This window comes from Manis pentadactyla, chromosome 5, assembly GCF_030020395.1.
Source record: "Manis pentadactyla isolate mManPen7 chromosome 5, mManPen7.hap1, whole genome shotgun sequence".
Classification (NCBI taxonomy): Eukaryota; Metazoa; Chordata; class Mammalia; order Pholidota; family Manidae; genus Manis; species Manis pentadactyla.
Window position 1 is genome coordinate 56,873,535 of NC_080023.1, and position 6,777 is coordinate 56,880,311.

Consider the following 6,777-nt stretch of genomic DNA (forward strand, 5'->3'; position numbering starts at 1 on the left):
TAGTCTATCTCCATATCAATAGGTGATTACAAGAGTGAACAGGGCATATCTGAACCAGGGAGTTTGGTTGGTGTCCCTTTTTGGCAGCTGGGTCATGAGAGACATGGGCGAACAACAGTGGGCAACAGCTTGTAAGAAATAAATGAGTTTCTCTCACTTAATTTTTCCCTCTAACTGATTTCAGCTTCAAAGGTATTTTGCCCCAGGTTGGGAAAATATTTTCCACTGGAGTTACATTTAGTGGTAGTTGGCAGGAACTCTGAACCTGAAATCTGTCTTCATGGGTGTGACCCTAGCTGGGATGCCCCTAGTGATGGAGGAAAATATGCAGAACCACACACTGTGGTTGGTGGGGAGACCCCAGTGGCTGCAGTGGTGGAGGGTGCTGCTTCAACCAGGAGCCCCCTATCAGAGGGGTACCCAATTGGGGAGCTCCTAGGCGGGAATTGTTCTATGGTAAAGCACCTCCTAGAGGGGTGGGGCCTTCCCTAGAATTGGGAAAAGGTAGAGACATTGGAAGCTGTGGAATTAACTCTGTGAGATACAAGACTACTTAGAGGCCCTGAGTGCCCAGGACTGTGGGATGTTTATTTCTCAAGAAAGCAGAAAGGGTTATCAAGGACAAAGATGCACTTTGGTATCACTTGGAGGAGCGAAGCGCTGACCTATGTGTTGCCCTTAAGAAAGAGAGACAGTTATTGAGAAGACAGGTTGCACTCTTGGAAGATACATTAGCAGCGAGGGAGGAGAAACTGTGTTGCAGGAGGGGGTGGGTGAGGGTTAGGAAGGAGCGGTGCCTTCAGGCCCAGAGATAGTAGAGAAGATGTCAGGAGAGGATGAGGGGGTGTGGCTGAGGGCAGAGCTGTTGCTGAGGCCACCACCCAGGCACCAGCCTCTCCCCAATGAAAAGCCCACCTGATTGTAATTAAAAAAATAAAAACACAACAACTGCTGGCTCCTCAGGGGGAGCAGCTGCCACCTCCCAGATTGTGGAGCACTCCATGCTCAACCCTATGCCCACAATGAGCTGGTGGACATGAGCGTCTGGTATTGCCAGAAGCCATTGGAATCTCTGTCTACATGGAATTTGCATCTCTGGGATATGGGGGCGAAAAACATTGTTATGTCGGGTTCTGAAATGGGTAGACTGGCTTCCCTGACAAATCATCCTTCCCTCTGAGTGCAGTTGTAAAGTGCCCATCACGCCTCAGGGAATCAGGCACTTCTGGATTGGCTGACAGCAGCCATCAGGGCAGAATGGCCTAATCAGGGTGATTTGCCATATTTACTCACTAGCTGGAAAATGTATGCAGAGTTCCAGCAGGTGTTACAGGAGCTGGGCAGAAAAATATCAGTTATAATATGGACACCCAGGGCCCTGATGAGGAGTTGTTCTCCATAGGAACAAGAAGTCATGAGCTCCGTATGCCTCCTCCATCTCTCTTTGGGTCCCTAGTGACTGTTCTTGATCCCACATAGGGCAGCCCATTAGTAAGGCTACTCATACTTTAGCAGACTCAGCTGTGGGCCGTATAGCTCATCATCACCCAGGAGCATGCCCCTATAGTTGTCTGCACTGACAGCTGGGCCATCTATCAGGGCTTATCCCTGTGGTTACAGACATGGTACCATGCCAACTGGATGGTTGGTCAACTTGCCCCCTTTGGGGGCAAACGTTGTGGCAAAACCTATGGACCTCTCACCAGACTAAGTCTGTTACCATGTATCATATGACTGGCCATTTGCCTTTGGTATGCCCAGGGAATGATGAAGCAGACACATTGACCCAGGTGCATTGGCTAGAAGGAAAGCTTGTCTCTGATGTAGCCCAAAGGCTACATAAGCATTTGTTGCATGTGGGTCAAAAGACAATGTGGGCTGTAACCCATTAGTGGGGCTTGCTTGTGACCTTTGAGGAAATCAGCATAGCCCAGAAGGAGTGTCTTGTGTGCTCTAAGAGGGACTTACACTGAGTCCCACAGCAACATGGGACAACAGTCAAAGGGCCGATGCTTCTTGTCAGGCGGCAGATAGACTATATTGGGCCTCTGCCCATATAAGAAGGATATCGGTATGCCATGACTTGTGTGGACACAGCCAATGGTCTATTGGTTGCTTTTTCTGCGTGTTGTGCTGGTCATCAATTGACCACAGGGGACTAGAGCACCTTTTTACAGCCTATCCCGGCAGGCTGGAGGTGATTGAGAGCGATCAAGGCACCCATTTTATTGGACATGCATTACAAGAATGGGTGCAGCCATGAGGAAAAAAGTAGAAGTTTCATGTACCATATAACCCTACCAGGGCAGGCATGACAGAGTGGTACAATGGTTTGTTGAAATCTGGCCTGAAATCAGACACCAAGTCTATGGGGCTGGTCAATTCACTTATGGACAGTGCTATGGCATTTAAATGAGAAGCCCCTAAAAGAAGCCTTGAACCCTGTGGACATGCTAACACACATTGCTGCCTGACCCATACAATGGTAATTGCAAACCAAAGAGGAGTTACTGAAGCCAGGATGTGGCCAGGAGAGCAACATCCTGCTGCCAGCCCCAACTGTGTTAAACCCTAGAGACTGTGTTCAGTGAGCATGGGTCTGGACATTTTGACACATGGACCAGCGCTGGCTCACTCTTCTGACACCTTGGAGAAAAGGCCTGGAAGCTGTCCTCCTGTGTGTTCCTGGAGTAACAGAAGATTGGCCCCCAAAGATTATGGTAGTATATCCAAAACATCCGGGAGGTAAGAGCATCTTATGGGGAAGTTTTGGTTTATCTTTATGGCCAATGCATATACTTCCCTTAGCCCTATATATTGACCCATCTGTAACTCCCACAGAAAGGGGGGTGAAAGTCTATTTTACTAGACCAGGATGAGATCCCATTGCTGCCACAGTTCTATCACAGGACCACTCTCTTGCATGCCTCCTACCTGATGGACAAGACTTGCTTAAGCTGGTGTCTTAAAACATGTATCTTATCCCCCTAACGTTTATTTTCTTCTGCAGTCCCAGTAGCCTGGACCCGCCCCCTTGCTTTAACTGCCACGTGATGATTGCTCTGAACTCCCTACCCGTTCAGCTACTGGTGCCTGTGGAATACACATGCTATGCACTTACAAGAGGGATTGAGGGCATATCTGGACCAGAGAAGTCGGGTGGGGTACCTTTTCACAGCTGATCATGAGAGACATGGACAAGCAAAAGCGGATGACCGCTTACAAGCAATAAACGATTTTTTTCCATTTTATTTTTCCCTTTGACTAATTTCGGTTTCAAAGGTAATTTGCCCTGGGCTGGGAACTTATTGCCTCCCATCAGTGCTATATGTGTTAATAATTAATTCTGATTAAGCAGTAAATATGACATTTTTAAAAATATAAATTGTTAAGCACTACTTTGAAGAAAAATTTTAATTCATAATTTTTAACATGAACCTAGTGTATTATTATTGCTAGATTTGAAAATTATTTGACTTTAGTAAAGAAGAACCTACTGGTAATTTAGAAATAAAGAAATAGATGTTGAAAAAATTCCAAAATTATGATGCTGAATCTTACTCAATTGACCTTTAGCATTCAGAAAGTAGCACAGAGCATTGAAGCAATGATTAATATGGCTGATAGAACTAGTACCAAAAACGTTACCAGTTTTGGAATTTCCAAGCAATCCTCATAAACCAGATTATAATTTATTTCAATTAACTTTTCTTTGTTGTGTAACTTTAGGTTCTCAGCAAAAATTAGCATAGGTGATTAAAAGACTGTATTAGATAGGAAATTAAAAAGTAGTTCACAAATACTCAATGATCAGAGGTGTGTTTAATGTACTAGAAAAATATTACTACTACATTTTATGGGGAAGGAAGCATCTGAAACTCTTCCATGCCAGGCCTCCTCCTGCTTGACTCCTAAATTCACTTCTCCCTCCTCACTCAGGAGGAGAGGTTAATCTGATAGGTTAGAAGCAGAGTCCATTTGTGGCCAGATTCTGTCACACACAGGGTCCACCTGAACTGCAGGACCCATCTCCACCCTCTCTTCTTTACCTGCCTGAATTACGCTGGCAGGGCCCAGTCACCAGGCCAGGCTGATTTTTCCTTCTCTAAATCACCATGGCTGCTTGGGTACCTGGAGGCAGCTTGGTGAGCTCTGGCCATCCTTTCTCTGAGTAGCTCCCTGAAAAGCACACTGACTAGGCCTATCCTAACATTTAGGGGAAATAAGAGAGGCTGGGATTGTACGGCACTTGCAAACTGCACGATGCATTCAGACTTTCTTCAATTTTGCTTCACATTATTGTGCTAGTACAATTACTGTTACAGTTTAACAGCTTTCTGAGAACATCCATAGTGTGTACACAACCCTCAGGAATCCTGCAGGGGAACGAGGCAAGTGATAGAATAGAATTCGGTGGTATCCGTACCTGCCTACAATATCATTACAGTAGCAAAACTTCACATCACAACTCTGAAATATATATTTTTGGTCATCACAATGTTAATGCCAAAGTTATTGTCAGAAACACCCTCTGCACTACTTTAGCACCTGCCATGACTTTATCAGTTTGAACTCATACCTGAGATAAATTGGAGCTATCATAATGGTTTGGTGTCATGCAGGAAATTTCTGTAAGCAGGCCCTTTACAGAGTTGACCAGACTCATTAGGTAGCTGTACACTGTTAAGGGCCTTTATCTAACCTTTTGTGGAATCTGGGCAAGACTGATGCAGTCACACTGGCTCACTCTTCTGACATGTTACTACTGACCATGGACCCTGCAGTAAACACCACAGTACCATTTTCTCCAGAGCTCTGGACAACTGGTTCCATTTCCTGTGGAGAAAACATCACAAAAGAGCAGCAGCAGAGCAAACACTAGTGAAAGGAATGCTAGAAAAAACTACAGAGAGAAATCCAGTGTAATCAGTAATTATTAGAGTACTGCCTACTTTTTAATAAAATGTTGTAAAATAACACAACATAAAATTTACCATCTTAATTATTCCTAAATATTCAGTTCAGTGGTGTTAAGTATATTCACATTGCACAACAAATCTCCAGAACATTTTCATCTTGTAAAACTGGAAGTTAAAAAACTGTTTATCTGCCTGTTCTCCAGCCTTTGGAAATCATCTTTCCTTTTTCTGTCTCTATGAATTTGATTAGTCTAGATACCACATGTAAAGTTTGAATTTCCCCCAGTCTGTTGTGGTGAAGTGAGTTCCTTTGGGGATAGCTTTGGAGCTCTCTGTTCTATGTCCTGAGTCTCCCTATCTCTGGACATTTGCCCCCAGGCCTGGGGGTAGTGACAGTGCTACAGTTCCCTCTGAGTGACACCCCTGCTTTAGCAGTAAGGCAGTAGCGCCTATTTTTAGTTTGCTGCCTCCACCACGACAGCCCATCTTATGAACGAGCTGGGCACTTACCCTTTGGGATTCGGTATTCTCAGTGTGCTGCACCTTAATAAAACTCTGCCCTATGAGTGGGGCTGGGCAGAAGGAGAGAGAACCTTCTTGGCCACACTTGTCTGGAGTTTAGCCTCTGTAACACATAGCTGGGGCAGGGCATGTGCATGCGTGTGTGTGTGTGTGTGTGTGTGTGTGTGTATGTGTGTGTGAGAAATTCACATGTCCTGACCCTTTTAAGAAGATACCGTAACACTCAAGTGGGAGCTGTGGGGAGTGGAAGCTCCATGTACTTGCAGTGGAGTCCCTCTCTCTGAGTAAGGAGGGTGGGGACAAAGCAGGTCTTGGTTTCAGTGCCACAGTGATTTTATTACATGTGCTTGCATAAGTGTGTCTTTATTTGCCATGTGTCTTCAGGACATTTCCTAGATAATTTAAATGGTTGCCTTATAAATAATTTTCATTACTTATGCTTGCTTCACATGGGAGCTGATCCATGGAGAGTGTAATGCTGTCATTTAGGAAGTGGGGGGTTCAGGTGTTCTTTGAAATTCTCTCTACATTATGCTGGGTGTTCTTGCATACATTCAGTTAAAGGGCAATCCTGGAGTTGTCCATAGTTTACACATCAGAGAATTTCTATTTAATAACTAAGAAGATGTGAAAAGAATGGAAAGAACAGCTGGTTTGAGGTATAGTCTTGTATGTCTTTTTTATTATTATTATTACCTAATTGTCTATAGAATGATGCAAGCACAATGTCAATTTGCTAGAGCCAAGGGGATTGATGAAGGGGAAATAACGTTTATTGGGTATATAGTTTGTTTTCTGGGTGATGAAAATGCTCTGGGCCTAGATAGGTGTCACAGTTATACATCATTGTGAATGTATGAAATACTACTGAATTTTGTACACTTTAGAATGCTTCAAAAGGTGAATTTTATGTTATATGACTTTTACCTCAATGGTAAAAACACAAATGGCTCTCCAGATGTGGCCTAAGTTTGTTAGCCCTTTGTTTGTACCATAGATTTATTTTGTACATATTTAATTTCTGAATATTTAAGAGGAAATTATGTTATTATTATCATTTACATTTGAAACATTGCATTTAAAATATATTAACTTATGTGAAGACTAATGTCATTGTGGAAATTTTTCTATTCATTTAAATGATAATAGTTAATGCAAATTACATATAGTTTTATAGCAACTCTTTTTAGTGCTTTACAATGTTAAACACTTATCTTCATAGCAGCCCCATGAGGTGCACAGTACCGTTAGTTTATTTGCGTTTCACTGGTGGGGAAGCTGGGGCACAGGGCAGTGAGCTGACTAGCCTAAGGCCCATAACTCTGTAGTGGGGTTC